At 42.3% G+C, this 18,298-nt stretch overlaps 1 protein-coding gene across 1 annotated transcript in view; it reads right to left on the bottom strand.

The window, feature by feature from the left end:
* PRR5L (proline rich 5 like) overlaps positions 1–18,298 on the bottom strand; it is a 126,911-nt gene that overhangs the window by 107,154 nt on the left and 1,459 nt on the right. The gene's annotated exons all lie outside the window — the stretch shown is intronic.

The raw sequence follows: 18,298 nt of genomic DNA, 5'->3' as shown, positions 1-18,298 counted from the left end.
TTAACCTGCAGCCAAACCTATTCCTGACTGATACGCAAGCCAAAGACTGTATGCTTTATCCTGGGGCATCAAGCAACCATTGGAAATTTGTGGGCAGGCAAGTGACAAGATGAATATTTGGTGTGGAGGATACAATGCAGAACAGTCTGGAAGCAACTGTGCAATAGAGATGAGAGGAGGGAGAATCCAGAGGCTGAGAGCTCAGGGAGGAGGTTAATGCAGTAATTTAGGCAAAATGAATAAATGAGTGTATTAGTTTGGGTTCTTCAGAGAAAAAGAATGAATAGAATTTATATATATTCTAATAAAATTCTAACACAACTAATAGAATTATATATATAATAAGGAATAGGCTCACACAGTTATGGAGGCTGAGAAATCCTCAGATCTGCGGTTGACAAGCTAGAAACCCAGCAGAGTCAATGGTACAGTTCCAGTACAAGTACAAGTCCAAAGGCAGGAGAAGACCAATGTCCCAGCTCAAAGACAGGCTGAGAGAGGGAATTCTCTCTTACTCAGCCCTTTTTGTTCTATTCAGGCCTTCAACTGATTGGATGAGGACCACCCACATTAGGGAGCACAATCTGCTTTACTCAGTCTGAGGATTCGAATGTTAATCTCATCCAAAAATAAACCCCACAGACACACTCAGAATAATGTTTGACCAAATATCTGGGTACCCTCTGGCCAGTCAAGTTGATGCATAAAATTAACCAACATAAATGAGCATGTGCTGAAACCTGTTTTGAGGAAAAATCATTCTAAAAACTGGGATAAAAAAGTAAAAAATACACGGAGTATAATGTTCTTTGATAATGTTGAAAAAAGTTGTTGCTTCTTAATCGATCTAACTAAAATCTCACCTTAGTGGCACAGACTGGACCTGAGAAAATCAAATAATATCATATAACATTTTAAAAGGAGGGCTCCTACGTTAGACTGCTTGGGTTCAAATCCTGGCTGCTTCAGTTACCAGCTCTGCAACCTTTGGCAAGTTATTTAATTCCTCTGTGCCTTGGTTTCTTCTTCATCTATATGACAATGGAGATAATATCAATAGTTTACATGCTAGAGTTACTGTAAGCATTAAATGAGGAAGACACTCATTCCTTCATGGGTTGTTATATTATACCTGCTGTGTGCCCCACGCTGTGCTAGGTGCTGGGGATACAGGGATGGACAAAACAATTAAGAATGGTGTTGCTTATCTAGTGAGTGAGAAAGACAGTAAGTAAGTAATGAAATGAAATCTTTTCTGCAGTGACAATTCCTATGTGGCTGAGAAAAGTATGGTCCATAGTATATCTTGCTGGTGGCATGCAAGAAGATTTTACATGGAAAGCAGATGAACATTTTTAATTGTTTGTAATACTTGTAGATTGACAATGTATCTTAAAGAAATACTTGCTTTTTTTTTTATAAACTTATTTATTTTATTTATTTATTTTTGGCTGCATTGGGTCTTGGTTGCTGCATGCGGGCTTTCTCTAGTTGTGGAGAACAGGGACTACTCTTCGTTGCGGTGCGCGGGTTTCTCATTGCGGTGGCTTTTCTTGTTGCGGAGCAAGGACTCTAGGCGTGTGGGCTTCAGTAGTTGCAGCATTGGGCTCAGTAGTTGTGGCTCATGGGCTCTAGAGTGCAGGCTCAGTAGTTGTGGAGCACGGGCTTAGTTGCTCTGCAGCATGTGGGATCTTCCCGGCCCAAGGATCGAACCCGTGACCCCTGCATTGGCAGGTGGATTCTTAACCACTGCGCCACCAGGGAAGTCCAGAAATGCTTGCTTTTCTATTGATGATAATGACATTTATTCATTCAACAAATCTTGAGTACCGGAGACTTCCCTGGTGGTCCAGTGGTAAAGAATCCGCCTTCCAATGCAGGGGACTCGGGTTCGATCCCTGGTCAGGGAACTAAGATCCCACATGCCGCAGGGCAACCAAGCCCGCGTGCACCACAACTACTGAGCTCGCGCACCTCAATGAGAGAGCCCGCGTGCCGCAGCTACAGAGCCCACGCACCCTGGAGCCCGCACGCCACAGCTAGAGAGGGAAAATCCCCACACCACAACTAGAGAGAAGCCCGTGTGCCGCGAGAAAAAGATCCCACATGCCTCAACGAAGATCCCATGCCGCAATGAAGACCCGATGCAGCCAAAAAAAATAAAGAAAATAAATTAAAAAACAACAACAACAAAAACCTTGAGTACCTACCAAGCACTTTATTAGGCACTAAGGGAATATAGCAGAAAGCAAAACAGGAAAATCCTTGAGCTGCTGGGGCTGGCGTTATAAATTTTCATTTACAATTAACTATGGTTTTCCTTTCTAAGTAAATTTAACTTTGAAAAGTAGAATCCATCTTACTAAGTGAACAATACCTTGTTGGTGTGTAGATATGGCAAAAAATGGTGAAAGTGGTATAAAATGAGCCACATCAGGGATGCACTGGGCCTGAAGGCAGCTCACTTAGCGCTTACAGTAAGGAGTTCCCAGACTGGCGCTTTCACAAGAAGTGCTTGGCGCCATCCCCACTCCCACCCCCTCCTCTTCCTCTGTTCATATCTCGTCTTTTATTTATTTCTTTGACTGTGTTTTGAGGTGTATGCAAGATTAAATCAGAGTATTTCCATTTTGAAATTACAAGAAAACCCACTAATTGGATTAACTAGCAAAGCTTTGTAAATCAAGGAAACTTGGAATAGGAAAATATTTATAAAGAAAAGTGATTTTCACTTTTGCTAATTATCTAGTTGGCTAACCACGAGTTGCCCTATGGAGAACCTGTTTTTCTGAATCTATTAATATCCTATAAGTATCCTGTCAAAGCTTCCATTTAAGTAGACCATATCATATCTGCATTCTAAATAAATACCATGTACTTGAAAATAATTTGTCCCTCAGGTAGATCAACATGGTCTTGCCTCCCTAATTAAATGAACAACATAAACACGTTAAAGCATACTGCTGCCCCTCCCCCATTTCATTATTTTGAAAATAAGAGTAATCTTACCTTGATTATCTTTGATCAGAATGGGGGTGATTGTAGACAGCAATTTTATGTGTCGATGGAAAACTATCATTCACCCTTGTGGGTTATCAGATTCTAGTTCTGTTCATTGTCTTTGAGCTTATTTCACCTCTTTGTAAACTGGATCCTGCTATCTCACACATTTTGTCAGTAATTAATGTTTCCAGTTTTTCTCCCACCCTCTTGTCTTGGCACCACTGAGAACTAAAATGTCCTTTTTCCAAAGCCCTGCACGCTGAACTGGACAACTTGACATAACTTCAAAAGATTTATCACCAGAACAGTGTGGGCCACTCAGAAAGTTCACCAGAACACTTGCATCTTCCATGGTCCCCTCCAGGGAACAGCCATGACTGTGACATTGCCACTACCATCATCAGGCTACCACCCAAAGACATTTTGAGCTCAACATTTAGAAATCTCAGCTGGCTGCACTCTGGACCAGGAAGGAAAGGAAAGAAAAGAAAAGAGAAAGAAGAGAAGAGAGAAGGAAACTGGGTTTCGTAATCAGCTCCAAACATAAATCTTTGCTTTTCTTTTGTTTTCATAGAAATGCTCCTCTTTAAATGCCTGATTGCTTGCACCATATAAAAGCCTAATTTTGGCCCTGCTTCCCTCTGCACCATCACCTCCTAAAATGACACAAAACTTTAACTGGACTGATCTGTTCCCAGGACTGAGAGGCTGGGTCAGTGGAATGCGGGCCAATCAGACAACTTAGCTCCTTACCTGTGAAACTTCTAGGGAAGTTTCAGATGGGGTAAATGAAGGGATCTGGAATATACCGTTGTGAAGAGTCTTTGTTCTGAATTCCCCTTATCTGCATAAAAGCAGAACCTTCCCAAAGAATTAAACTGTCATAAACCTCTGCGCTAGGAATTCACAACCAGGGAAGATTGACTTCTATCATTAGAGATGAGAAATTGGCACCAGAATAAGAAATTACCTAAATAGACATGATCACAAAACAATCATATCTCTCAAGTAATTCCTAAGGGCCCATTTATCTTTTCTAAAAGTCGTTTGTTTTTCCATAAACGCCCTTCTCCTCCTCCTCATCCTCTACTAAGTTGGTTTATGAGCTCCACATTCTAACTGTCTCCTTGAGTCACATTTTTCTGTGAATTCCCACATACATGTGTGAATAAAAATCTGCCTTTTCTCTTGCTAATCTATCTTTTGTCAGATTAATTTGCAGAGCTCCAAACACTCAACTTAAGAGTGTAGATGAGAAGTTCTTTCTCCCCAGCGGGTTAATTGAAACAGAGACTGACTGCCTTGCAGGTGGTATTAAATGGATTGCTACCCATCTTCTCATCATTCTGCTGTTTGTCTGATGGCTCCAGCTGTGGGGCACAGAGCTGGAACGCTCACTAAGTAAATATAGAATGACTTTGGCTTATGTCTTAAAGACTTCATACCACCTCTATATTTCCTCTCCCGCTGGCCTCTAGGGGAATTTACCCAGACAAGGATAACAGGGTTTTATTTTTATTGCCCCTAACTAAAGCAAGGTTTTAACAATCACTTACCCTGACATTTAATTGGGTCCTTAAGGATGGTTTAGATTCTTTAAATAGTTAGTCTTTCCAGGGGACATTTAAAAAGTCATTTCAAGAGCTTAGCAACTTTAAGGGAAACAGTCTAATGGAGCCCTTGCCACTTACCATCTGGTGGGGAGATAGGGGAGGGAGGGATGTATTAAGGATCCCACAGGGCTGCAGTCAGTCAAATGAGGAATGGGGCCCAGATGAGGAGCATAGGACACGTGACTGGCCAGAGACTTCAAATAAATGGAATCTGGGGGGAAAAGTGGGAAAGAGAGGAGAGGGGAAACTGTTAGCCATTAAAAGACACAAGAGGGCTTCCCTGGTGGCGCAGTGGGTGAGAATCTGCCTGCCAATGCAGGGAACACAGGTTCGAGCCCTGGTCTGGGAAGATCCCACATGCCGCGGAGCAACTAGGGCCCGTGAGCCACAACTACTGAGCCTGCGCGTCTGGAGCCTGTGCTCCGCAACAAGAGAGGCCGCGATAATGAGAGGCCCGCGCACCGCGATGAAGAGTGGCCCCCACTTGCCGCAACTAGAGAAAGCCCTTGCACAGAAACGAAGACCCAACACAGCCATAAATAAATAAATAAATAAATAAATAAACCCAAAGTTTAAAAAAAAAAAAAGACACAAGAGACAGATCAATCAAATGCAATGTTGGTTTGGATCCTGATTCCAATAAAGCAAGTGTTAAAAACTTTTTTTTGAAAATAGGGGGAAACTGAATGGATTGTGTTAATTTAATTGTGTGTTATTGGTTTGGGTTTGGGATGTTCTTATCCTTATCTATTGGAGATACATACTAAAGTATTTATGGACGAAAAGCTACAACATCTACGATTTACTTTATATCAGGAAAGAAAAAAATGATGCATGTTGGTGGGGGAGAGAGGATGCAGATTGAACAAGAATAGCAAAATGATGATCATTAAAGTTGGGTAATACGGACATGAGAGTTCACCATACTATCTGATCTTTGCATGTTTGATATTTTAAATAATTAAAAGTAAAATAAAATGGCATACCTCATTGCTGGTAGTGGAAATTAATATACACTTTTTGGAAAGCCATTTGGAAACCATATCAAAAGTAATAAAAATGTTTACCTCGTAAAAAAAAAAATTGTCGTTTTTGTTAACTTTGACAACTGACTCACAGGAATCCATCCTAAGGAAATAATCCCAGGCTGGCAATGGTAGACACTCAGAATCCTCAGCTTCAATTTACAGTTCAAGAGAATGGGAAGTGTATCAATTCCCTAAGACTTCTGTAACAAAGTACCACAAACTGGATTGCTTAAAATAACAGAAATTTAGTTTCTCATGGTTCTGGAGGCTAGAAGTCTGAAATCAAGGTGTTCACATGGATACGCTCTCTCTGAGGGCTGTCGGGAAGAATCTGCCCATGTCTTTCTCAGCTTCTGGTGCAGCTGCAATCCTTAGCGTTCCTTGACTTGTAGACCCCACTGGCTTACGGCATCACTCCAGTCTCTGCTTCCATCCTTATATGGTGTTCTCCTCATGTGCCTCTGTTTCTCTTCTCTTCTTTTTTTCTGCCATTATTATTCCTATTTATTTATTTATTTAATTGTAGTATAGTTGGTTTACAATGTTGTGTCAGTTTCAGGTATACAGCAAAGTGATTCAGATATATATGTATACATATATATATTCTTTTTCAGATTCTTTTCTCTTATAGGTTATTACAAATTATTGAGTATAGTTCCCTGTGCTATCCAGTAGGTCCTTGTTGGTTATCTATTTTATATATAGCAGTGGGTATCTGACACATACTTCTCTTCTTATGAGGACACCAGTCATATTGGATTAGGGCCCACCCTAACAGAGGATGACTTCATCTTAATTTGATTGTATCTGTAAAGACCATATTTCCAAATAAGGTCACATTCACAGGTAGCAGGGTTTAGGACTTCAACGTATCTTTTTGGGGGACACAATCCAACCCACAACAGGAGGGCCACCCTCCGCCTCCAATTTCTACCATCCGGGTAAGTCCTGACTTGGGCCATGTGCCCAGTTCTTCAGCTAATCACCTTGTCCTGAGGATGAAACCGCCTGCTTAACCCTGTGATGAGGCCAGAGGTGCATGGTGGTGGGCCGTGGGCAATGCTTTGACTGTCATGTACCCAAAAGTCACTTGGAGTTGGGAAAATTCCTCAAAAAATACAAAAGAAATGGTATGACCAAAGTCATACCACCTAGCGGTGGATGAAAATAAAAGCTGCCACAGTTCACTCTAAACCATTATGTTAAATCATTCCATTTTCTGGGATTATGTTTATTACCAGTTCATTTTGAGAGATTCACCAAGAATTTATGTTGGGTATATTTTACTTTTCAAATATAGGTGCCCAAATTACTGGTAACACCTGCCTTAAAACTTTTCTAAGGTGAAATTGTCAGGTGCGTGAAACATTTCCTGACTGTTGAGAGAATCTCATGGATAAAACAGCTGCCTTAATCTCTGAGGCAAAGTCAGTGTAGGTTCATTTCAAAGAATGTTTTTGGAATAATTATGAACTATAGTTATGCAACAAACCATTAAAAATAGTTATTTTGAGGAGTAGTCTTGGAAGCTGGGAATTGTTACGGGCTAAATTGTGTCCCCTAAACTCATATGTAGAAATCCTAACCCCCAGGACCTCAGAATGTGACTGTATTGGAGATATGGTCTTTAAAGAGGTAATTAAGGTAAAATGATGTTCTTAGGGTGGATCCTAATCTAATATAACTGGTGTCCTTTATAAGAAGAGTAGATTAGGACCAAACACACACAAGGGGAAGACAAGGTGAAGACACAGGGAGAAGTCAGCCACCTGTCAGCCAAGGAGTGAGCGAGGCCTCAGAAGAAACCAACCCTGCCAACGCCCTGATCTTGGATTTTTAGCGTCCAGAATTGGGAGGAAATAAATTTATGTTGTTTAAACCACCCAGTGTGTGGTACTTTGCTATGGCAGCTGTAGCAACCTAATACAGGGACTTAGAAACAACACAGAGGATCAAAACAGAGGTGGTGGACATGAGCCAGTGCTCTGCCCTTACCATTCAGTCCTGGCAGAAATTTCCTTGGAGCCTGCCTCTTCTGTATCCTCAGTGTGCTGGGCAGACAGTCAGGCAGCTTCAGAGGTGAGTCAGACTGGGTTAAGCACAGTAACCTCTGGGGGCACAATTTCTCTCAGGCATGAGTGAATGACCTCATCTGGGCAAATAAGGCTTGAAAAGACATTTGTTAGAGGCTTATGGGAAAGCAGCTTTCTTGCTTTTCTGAGAATGCCACTGGGAGAGACCTTTTCTCTTTCTGAAGGCTGTGGAAGAGGAAGCAGGTAACCCCTGGATCTACTGGCAACCATCTTACGGCCATGATTTGAGATCATTTTAACATGAAATAGTCCGCACAGAAGGCAGAGTGTACTGAGAGGAAGAAAACAATCTTTGGTGACATTTTCGAGTGCTGTATGAAACCTTAGATGACTTTGCAATTGCATGGGCCAATAAATGCCCTTTCTCATATAAATCTGTTACTTTAACTGAAAGCATCCTACTATAATGGTTAGAAAATCAAATTAAAAAAAAAATAGGCATGGATTACTTTCACAAGTTTAGAGAAATAACTAAAAGCAACTGACAGCAAAACCCAAAGAATTACTTTTGAAAAATTCCGTAATGAGAAAAGTAAAAAGCAGGAGGAATTTTCTATCAGGAACTTATTTCTAAAAACCGAATAAAATCATGATAAGCAAATATAATAAACAGTTACCCTTTACAGATGATCTACTACGTGCCAGGCTCTGTACTAAGCATATCACATGCAGTAGCTCATTTAATCTACACAACACTCCTGCGAAGAGAATTCTACAAATATTCCCACTTTACAGATGAGGAAACAAAGATTCCAAGAGTTTAAATAACCTGCTCAATGGTACAGTAAAAAAGGCTAAAGAAGAATTGGATCCAGCTAGTCTAACTCCAAAGCCCCACCTTGAACGAGTACACACACTGCCTTCCAATCATCCATCAGTCTAATCCTTACACCACTTTCCAGGGTGGGACCCATAACAGATGAGGAAATTCATATTCACAGAAATTAAGTAACAGGAGGGAGCTCCCTCAGCTCATGATTATGCAAAAAAAGGTGAACCAGAGGGCACGGAGTATTAAGTCTTAGAGACTAACAGGCAAGATAATTGATATATGGAAAGAACCGCCAAAACTGGGCACTCAGCGAGCCCTTAAAGATTCCTGGCTCATCACCTTCTTTTAGTACTTGAAGAGCTAAGGCCCAGAGAAGTTTCATATCTTGCCCAGGGAAACACAGCATGTTAGTGGCAGAGGTACAACTAGGACACACTTCTTCTGTCAAGGAGAGCTATTTTCTAGGGCTTCCGTGGTGGCGCAATAAGAATCCGCCTGCCAATGCAGGGGACACGGGTTCGAGCCCTGGTCCGGGAAGATCCCACATGCCGTGGAGCAACTAAGCCCGTGTGCCACAGCTACTGAGCCTGCGCTCTAGAGACCACGAGCCACAAGTACTGAAGCCCGCGCGCCTAGAGCCCATGCTCCACAACAAGAGAAGCCACCGCCATGAGAAGCCCGCGCACCGCAACGAAGAGTAGCCCCCGCTTGCCGCAACTAGAGAAAGCCCGTGCACAGCAACAAAGACTCAAAGCAGCCAAAAATAAATAAATTTATTTTTTAAAAAAAGGAAAGCTATTTTCGAACACACGAAAGTTCCTTTGATGCTCTGCGTGTACAGGGCGCCTGCTAAATGTCTAAATGTGCTTGATTCGGGGACTTTTCCCTGTCTTAATGGAGTAGATTGAGCCTCCAGGGCCTGTTCATCTGATTATAGCCCCTTAATTTTCCGTATAGAAACAACCCCTTCCCCCCACATGTGGTCTTGGAAGCACTTGTAAATCTCCCTCCCTTACAGATGTGACTTGAGCTAGAACAATGGGAATCTCTCTTCTGGAAATTTAAATTTTGGCTACCATTTATTTTGATAATAAATCTCTGTTTTTCCTTAAGGAATTCAGAGTCAGTTTGTATTGTTCACAACGCATGAACCTGGACTAGTTAAGGCTTTTCCAGTTACAAGTGTTAGAAAACCCAAGCCAAATATGCTTGAGCAAAAAAGGGAATTTATTGCCTTCGATGAGGGATCTGCAAATTATTGCTCTTGGGCCCAATCCTGCCCACCACCTGCCCTTGTAAATAATTTTATTGGAACTCAGTTATGCCCACTGGTTTATGTATTGTTTATGGCCTTTACACTGTAATAGCTGAGATGAGTAGCTCTGACAGAAACCTTTCCTACCCGGCCCCTTATAGCAAAAGTCTGCTGATCTCTGATTTAGGCAGACTCAAAGTCAGGTGCCGCTGGATCCTGGGGTTTAATGATACTTCCAAAATCCAGGCCTTCCACCTCTCAGCTTCTGTCTGCTTTCCTCCATGTGTTAGCTTGATTCTTGGACTAGCTCTCCCCTTGCGGTTGCAACCCATGCAGGGACAAGAGCTTCATCCCCTCCACAGGAAAGTAAAAGTGTTGGGTCAGGCATCCATTGGCCCAAATCAGCCTTTCAGTGTGGGCAGAGGAACAGGCCTTACTAATTGGTTTAAGTCTGTAAGGATTCACCCCCTGAAGCTAAGAGTGGGGTAAACCAGGATTCTACAGGGGGGTGGGAGCCCTGATTTGCCAGATTTGCTGTGTAAATACTCCTACCATGGCCTTCTTCAAGCCATCAACATGTCACTACATGCAAAGTTGGGAGGAGATGCACAGTAGCACACCATTAAATAGTATTTCCATCATAGATACAATAGACATAAATATCTCAAGGGCTGAGATAATAACAAAGTGCAGAAAATAATTAGGAAGTGATGAACTTTGAACATTGATTACTCATTGCACATTTATATAATTTAATTTTTAATAATGGCCGTGTTTGACAACTGGCAGATACTTAACAGTCAGCTTATACTCGCCAGCTCCAGCACAGCGCAAAACATTATGGAGACTTCTGTTACCACAATAAAAATAAATAGATATTAGATGCTAAGTAGACAAACAAAAAATAAAATAAAAATCCACACAAGTATCCACTGTGGAAAAACTGATAAAGGGCATGTTATACTAAGGAAATGAAATATATGCACCTGTGGGTGAATCCAACAGTGGTGGGAAGCTAGAGTCAGGCCCTGTGAGGCTAGAAATGTGTGTGCTTATACGGGCTGCCCACTGCCCCTCAAGGAGCTCCATAAAGTATTGGTTTATGCTGACTTCAGGTGGGCCCCCAAAGTAGGAAAGTAACCCATTAGGCGGCCATACTGAGAGGTGATCCAGAAAGGTCCATTAGAAAGCAATCAGGGGCTTCCCTTGTGGCACAGTGGTTGAGAATCTGCCTGCCAATGCAGGGGACACGGGTTCGAGCCCTGGTCTGGGAAGATCCCACATGCCGCGGAGCAGCTGGGTCCGTGAGCCACAATTACTGAGCCTGCGCGTCTGGAGCCTGTGCTCTGCAACAAGAGAGGCCGTGATAGTGAGAGGCCCGCGCACCGCGATGAAGAGTGGCCCCCGCTTGCCACAACTAGAGAAAGCCCTCGCACAGAAACGAAGACCCAACACAGCCATAAATAAAGAAAGAAAGAAAGAAAGAAAGCAATCAGGCCATTTAGGAGAGCCAGACTCCAAGGAAATTTAAAAGCACAATACCATGGAAATACATATAAGTATTAAATGCTGTTCCTATGGAACACAGTTCATTGATGACACAAAAGGTCTCTGGGAGTATTAATAATAAGAGAATTAAGAAATGTCTTAGATCTGTATGGTCCTTGAAAGCTCTCAAAGGACAGTCCTATGCACCATTTGATTTTAGCCCCATGCTCACTCTCTGGGGCTTTACAAATGAGAAAATAGAAATGTGAACATAGTTATAGCTGATAATTGATTGAGCTGTGCCTATAATTCTAGTCTTTTGATTCCAAACTCTACTCTATGAGCTGTAAGCCCACAAATAACATGCTTTTGCCTTGGGATATGTACACACACATAAACAGGTCCAAACTAAAGAACCAAGTCACCACAAGAAAAAATACCAAGATAATAAACTCTTCTATTCAGGGATTTATTTTCACAGGCTAATGAGTCCATTAATGTACTTTGCTTAATTACATATGTTAATGCCCAAAATGGGGTAGGTAAATTTGGCTCCATCATTTGACTTTCAAAGCAGTAGATTTCAACACTATTAGTATGGATAATATAGTGGTTCAGAGTTCAGATTCTAGAGACAGGCTGCCTGGATTTGAATCCCAGCTCTAGCACTGCTAGCTGGAGGACGTTGTTTAACCTCCTTGTGGCTTAATTTCCTCATCTGTAAAATGGGGACAATAATGGTGCTTAACTCATAAGACTGTTTGAAGATTAAATGAAATAATGCTTAGAACAGTGCCTGGCACATAGTAAGCACTTGATAGATGTTAGTGGATAGTACTTTTATCTTAATCAACATTATTGATTTTACTTTGCTCAGATATTAGCTTCAGAAGTCAAACTTTAAATGGATATGCTGCATTTGGGATTTGTTTATTCCTGCTACGATCTTTAGTAGTAAAAACACCATACACTCATATCCACATCTTTTTTACCTTGTCCGAAACCTTTCTGAAAATATTCTCTCATTTACTCCACCATTAACAAGAGGACTGGCATCACGTCTACACTGGACAGTTAAGGGATCTGAGACTAAGAAAGGTTGACTAACCTAACTGTTAAGTATTGGAGCCGCAATCTAGCCAGGCTTCCTGACTCCAGCAGTTACCAAACGAAGCTCCACTTTCTTAGCCTTTTAGCTGCTAAATTACTGTGCTGTTCTTTGCTCACAAAGCTTCCCTGATGCACCCACGTTCCCTTGCTGGGCTTAATGGCCGGTCTCTGATGCTTCTCCAGCATCAGCACCCTTCCTTTCATGGGAGAATCCACTCCTCCCCCATTCTCAGCCATGCAGTTTGGGCAGGACCAACGCCACACTCAGCTCCACACAGGATCCTGACTGTCTGACACAATTAGCCTGCCTTAGACTCTCGGCCACGTGACTGGGCATGGCATGGGCACGTGACCCAGTATGCGCCAGTGAGAGGTTGTGAATGCTAGGTCTTCAGCAGGAGTCGTTAGAGAGATTCCCAGTCTTCCTGAGTCCAGTATGGGTTGAGGGCTGCAACTGCTATAGTTATGCTGTTCTCATGATGGGGGAGCAGGAAAGTACCAGGGGATTCGGGTTTGCGTATAAACAAAGGATGAGGTCAACAGTAATGAAGGCACAGTGAAGATATGGAGAAAATCCCAATCCTTGATGACATCATATGAGCTGCTAGAAATTGCCTCACTGGAGGCCAGCACCCACTCTAGACTTTTTGGTTATTAGAATCAAAAATTTCCTTTTACCATTGAAACCTTCAAGTTGGGTTTTCAGTCATTTGCAAACAAGAGTTCTGTCTGATAGAATGGGCCTTCCAATATGACCCACACAGAACCCTCAAAGAAAAGGAGGCTAGACTAGTTCTATAATCTTGGCATGGGATATATATACTCTTCACAATGCTTGCTGCTGGATCTAAATTTCCTTTATTCCCTTTTTTTCATACAGTACCTATTGAAGAGTTAATAACCCATTTTATCTCCCATCAGGAGAGAAAAAAAGTGATGGGAATTAAGTGCCTCTATTATTAAAAAAAATTTATTGCTATGTGATTTGGTCTATCAGGGCTTTTCTAGTTAAAAAAAAAAAAAAAAAAAGAAAATTCAAGGAAACCAGCTCTCAGCAGGCCAAGCTCCCAAGGACACCTCCTTTTGCTATATTTGAGTCTCTGACATTTGCTACCAAATGTAAACCTTCTCTTCTGCCTTTTCCCCCGTCTCCCTTCCCTCTGACCTATCCTGTGATCCACTCCCTCTGATTCCTTTTCACTTTTCCAGGTACCCAGGACACTTCCTCGGCTGTACTGCATGGTTATTCAAGCCTCCTTCTCACTATACGTATCCCTGAAATCCCGTCCCAGTGCAGGCTGTGCACTGCAAAATGTCCACCCTCAGTGTCCTTAATCATTCACGGCTGACAGCAGCCCTGCACATTCATACACACCTTTTCCAGGTGTGTTGAAAATGAACCCAAATGAACACCAACTGGATGGGTTTCATAGATCCATCACATCTCAGGACTGGAAGGAAATTAGTTAGCTAATCCCATGGTTCTAACTGGTGTGTGAAGTGTTTTAAGCAAGGTGGTGAAAATAGTACCAAATAACTTACTTAAATCGTTGAACTTAAAAAAGGTAAGAAAAGAGTGATAAGAAGAACTATATTCAAATCAGGGACTTCTGTTTATCAGAAAGCACCTGTAACGGCTAAGCTTCTCATATCCAGACTCCATGAAGAATTTGTGCAAATCAGTAAGAAACCCGGCACTTCAACAGGCACTTTCCAGAAGAGGGTATTCAAATGGCTAGTTAGTATATGAAAAAGCAGACAAACTCATCACTGCCTTGGGAGACACCAATGAAAACCACCAGAAACCAGAATGATAGACAACTGAAACTCTCATAAGAAGTCTCATGGGAATGCAAATAGGTAGAGCCATTCTGGAAACCTACTTAGTGTCTACTAAGCAGTTTAGTATCTACTATAGCTGGACACGGACAACCCATGACCCAACAACTCCACCTCTAGGTATATCGTAGAATTAATCCAATAATGCTAAGCAGACCCAATTTATGGGCAGTTGTATTCTAAAGTCTGTGTGAGAGGTGAAAAAAAACCCAAAAGGCAAACTCACTCTTGAGGCTCCCTTAAACTGCCCATAAAATACAGGATGCAGACCATTTCATGCGTGCTGAACGCTTTACATCACAAAGTTCATTTAACCCTCATAACTCTGAGACGGGTTCTATCACCCCAACTCTACAGATGGGCTCAGAGGGGTAGAATAACTTGCCCAAGCTACCTCAGGAGAGCGCTAGGGTTTAAACCTCATCCAGTCAGTCCCCACACTCTTACCCATTCTGTATCACCTGTGCCACTGGTTGCCTTCACTGAGATAGGCAAGCCCTGTGAAGGAGGGGAAGAGGAAAGGGGGTTTGAGGTTTCCCTGTGCTCTGGGTTCCCACACCCCTATTTCATCCACCAACCCAGATGCAAGCCTGCTTCAGGAACTTGTTGATTCGGGTTCTCCTCTTTTCCAGGTTCCCATTCAGAGCCTTAGCCTAGGCCAGGAATCCACAACTACAGCCCAAGGGCCAAATCCACCCCTTCACCTGTTTCTTTAAATAAAGTTTTATTGGAACACAGCCCACCCCATTAGCCTGTGTATCGACTATGGTTGTTTTTGCCCTGCAGTGGTAGCCTTGAGTCCTTGCAACGCAGAGGACTGCATATGGCCCTCTATAAGCGCCTATAACATTTATTATCTGGCTCTTTACAGAAACAGTTTGCTGACCCCTGCCTAGAATAATAAACTTCCTTTGCAGTCAAACCCCTGTAAAAACCAGGAGGAGGTTGATTTCATCATGTCCTGGTTCTAAGCAATAAGCCTCTGGGTCACCTAGGCCCCATCCCAAAAGAGAGACATCTGGATGCTCTGGGTTCAGGAGAACTGAGGCGCCTCAAAGCTCCTTTCTGCTCCTAACAGACCCATCCCTTCTCTGGTAGCGAATCCCGGAAGGACTTGTTTGGGGGCAAGGTAACTACGGTCAGCTGTGTGAACTGCATTTATGTCTAATTACTCCCCAGCACAATACTGATTTTGTGTATCCTTTACAATGTCATATTAAATTTGTTGCAAGCCTTATTTGATCCCAACACTAAACTCTGCTCATGCATATTCTATCTTCATAACTAGTTGCTTGTGGAATATGGCCAATTGCTCATAATTTACACAAAATCAAAGGGAACTCTGGTCAGGAGTGCTGGGCTATTAGCTCGTATCCCAAATTAATTCTTAAGTGTAGCTGATGAAAGGAAATGACTACAAAGCTAACAGCCCCCAAAGAAGTTACAAATTCCAAAACTAAATATCAAGAGAGAACCGTTAGGAAGTTTATGAATTGTGTAATGATTTAAAATTTCTAAAGCCAGAGCTATCAGCTTAAATTAATCAATTTCTGTCTTGACTAAAGCCTTTAGTAAAATAGCATTGGGATTTCCTAAATACATCTGAACTTTGCAAATGTGAATTTTATACCAGGAAATGAGGCAAATATACTCTCCTGTCCTAATAGTTCAATTCAAGGCATAAGCTTTTAATAATAATAGCTACAGTTTCTTAAACTTTTAACTTGGACAAGTCTTTGTCTTTACGTGCATTATTGATTTAATCTTCCCAACAGCCATATGAAAAGGTACTATTATTATCCCTATATTACGATAGAGGAAACTAATGTGCAGAGTGATTAAGTAACTTACAAAAAAAGTTCCCAATGTCATCTAGACAGCCCTAACTGTTCCCTCGTTTGTGCTCTTAATGCCTCATACGCATCTTATAAAAAAGTTAACAATGCCCATTTTCCACTGAGAGAAATCCCATTTATGTTTTGTGAGCGCTCAGGCTATGATTTATTCAAAAAGCATAGATTGCATTTCTATTAAACACGAGGCACTGTTCCGTGTTTTGCAGGAATGATTTCACTTTGTCTTCACAACAGCCGCGTCAGTCCTATCATTATCTTCATTCCTTAGGTGACTAGCCTGAGATTCAGAGAGGTTGAGTACCTTGCCCGCCATCACAGAGTTAGAAAAGAACAGAGCGGTAGGTTTTCAATAAGGGAAATGGGCATCTGGATGTCTGCAAAGTGCTCTGAAGCCCCTTAAGGAGAGCAACATCTTGATCCATCTGATGAATCAAGTTGAGGATGTCGGGCTATGATGCTTTCGATTGGGCAAGTTGGTGCGCTGGAGCCAGGGCAGGGCCAAACAGCTCTGCTTATTTAAAAAGTAAACAATTTAAAGTTCCCAAGAGGCAGAGGGAGGAGAACACCATTGGAGGCTGGTGTGGGGAAAAGGGCACCAAAGGAAACCCTCAAAACACAGCCAAGCAGGGACTTTGGAGGGAAGAAATCCCGAGGGGGAAGCAGTTGCTACAATGGTGTGTGTGTGTGCACGTGCGCGTGCACGTGTGTGTGTGTATGTATGTATGTATGCACTCAATATATCCCCTCATCTCCTCCTCAGACCTTGCCAGAATATTGTCAGTAAAGTGCACCTTGCCCACTGATGTGTGAGGAGATTCTTTTAGGGTAACTTAGTCAGGTGCCAAGATCCGGATTATTGCAAAGCGAAAACAGATACGGCACATGTGATGCAAGAGCCCAAGCCCAAGGGGTCAACCGACATCCATGCAGGTTACACAGTCCTCTACAGCGAGCTCATTTCAGTTCCTTCTTGCCAACCACCTGATTCAACTGTACTCTTTAGTACCGAATTAAGTACTCTTTAGTATCAGGTACTAAACAAGAAAAAAAAAAAAAAAGACTCCTTACAGGGTATTTGAGACCAAACTTCTATATCACTTACTATGAAACAGGTACTTTACCAATTTTTATTTTTTGCATTTGCCCATTGACTTTATTTCAGGAGTTAGGACACTCGTAGTCATTCAAAGCTAAATAAACGAAACTTCAGACCAAGCTTTACAATTCTAAAGCCCCATAGGTTAGCAATTTCCTGCATGAGTTTCCTCAAGAACCATTCATTTTCAGGATCTCCTCCTCTCACATTGCTTTTTTGTTAGTCATGACATAAACACCAATTATTAACTCATTTGTCCCTCACAATTATGGAAGAGAAATTGAGGCACAGAGAAGTTAAGCAACTGGGTCAAAACCACACAGCAGCTAGTAAGAAGCACGGCTGGGACTTGAACTCAGACAATCTAGCTTCAGAGCCCAGGATCTGAATGACTACACTAAACCGCCCAGCACACTCTGCCCGGAGTACAGTGCATGGAGAATTCAGTAGTGACACTAATTGCAGGGCCCTCTATCCTCCAATATCTGGTTCCTGAGTCGTCCAGACTCTAGCTTGTATTCCCCCTTAGCTGGATTTAATTGGCAGTGCAGGCGAGGTCAGTGATGTTTGGCTGCTGCCGGGCCCCTATTTTGAGGCGTTCATAAAGGAAAAGACCCTGGGGATGCGATGGGGCTCACAAGCCCGATGTCCAGTCCCCAGGCCTCTCCCTGCCCAGAGCACAGCCTTCTCGGTCTGATTACATCAGCATGACAGGCTTGTCTGTCATTGGCTCACTTTCTGCTTCAAAAGGAGACAGCTTTTGGCCACATGACAAAGCAATGCTTGTCTCTCACCAGAACCTGAGGACCAGGACAAAACTAACTCTGATGTATTCAACGTTTCTAAAATCCGAAACACACTTAACTCTTTGACCCTTGGACACTGGTGTGGCTTAAAACTTCTTTCACAAAGTGGGGTTAAAAAAAAAAAAGTAACAATGTTAAGAGTGGGAAATCCCCAATAACTTGGCTTACACTGGCTTTACTTTTTCTCCCGGGCCCCCGATCAAGATGAGATCAACACAAACAAAACTCCAAGTAAGTTTCTCGCCCAGGGTGGAGTCTCGGGTGTGTTGTTTCTTTCCCTGACACTGAAAGAAGACAGAGAAAGATAAGCTGGTGCAGTTGAGAAATGGGAGGAGGGTT

The sequence above is a fragment of the Balaenoptera physalus genome, assembly GCF_965194825.1.
Source record: "Balaenoptera physalus genome assembly, chromosome: 10".
In the NCBI taxonomy this organism is placed as follows: Eukaryota; Metazoa; Chordata; class Mammalia; order Artiodactyla; family Balaenopteridae; genus Balaenoptera; species Balaenoptera physalus.
Note: the sequence above shows the minus strand (reverse complement) of the source record. Positions and strands in the feature narration are given on the sequence as shown.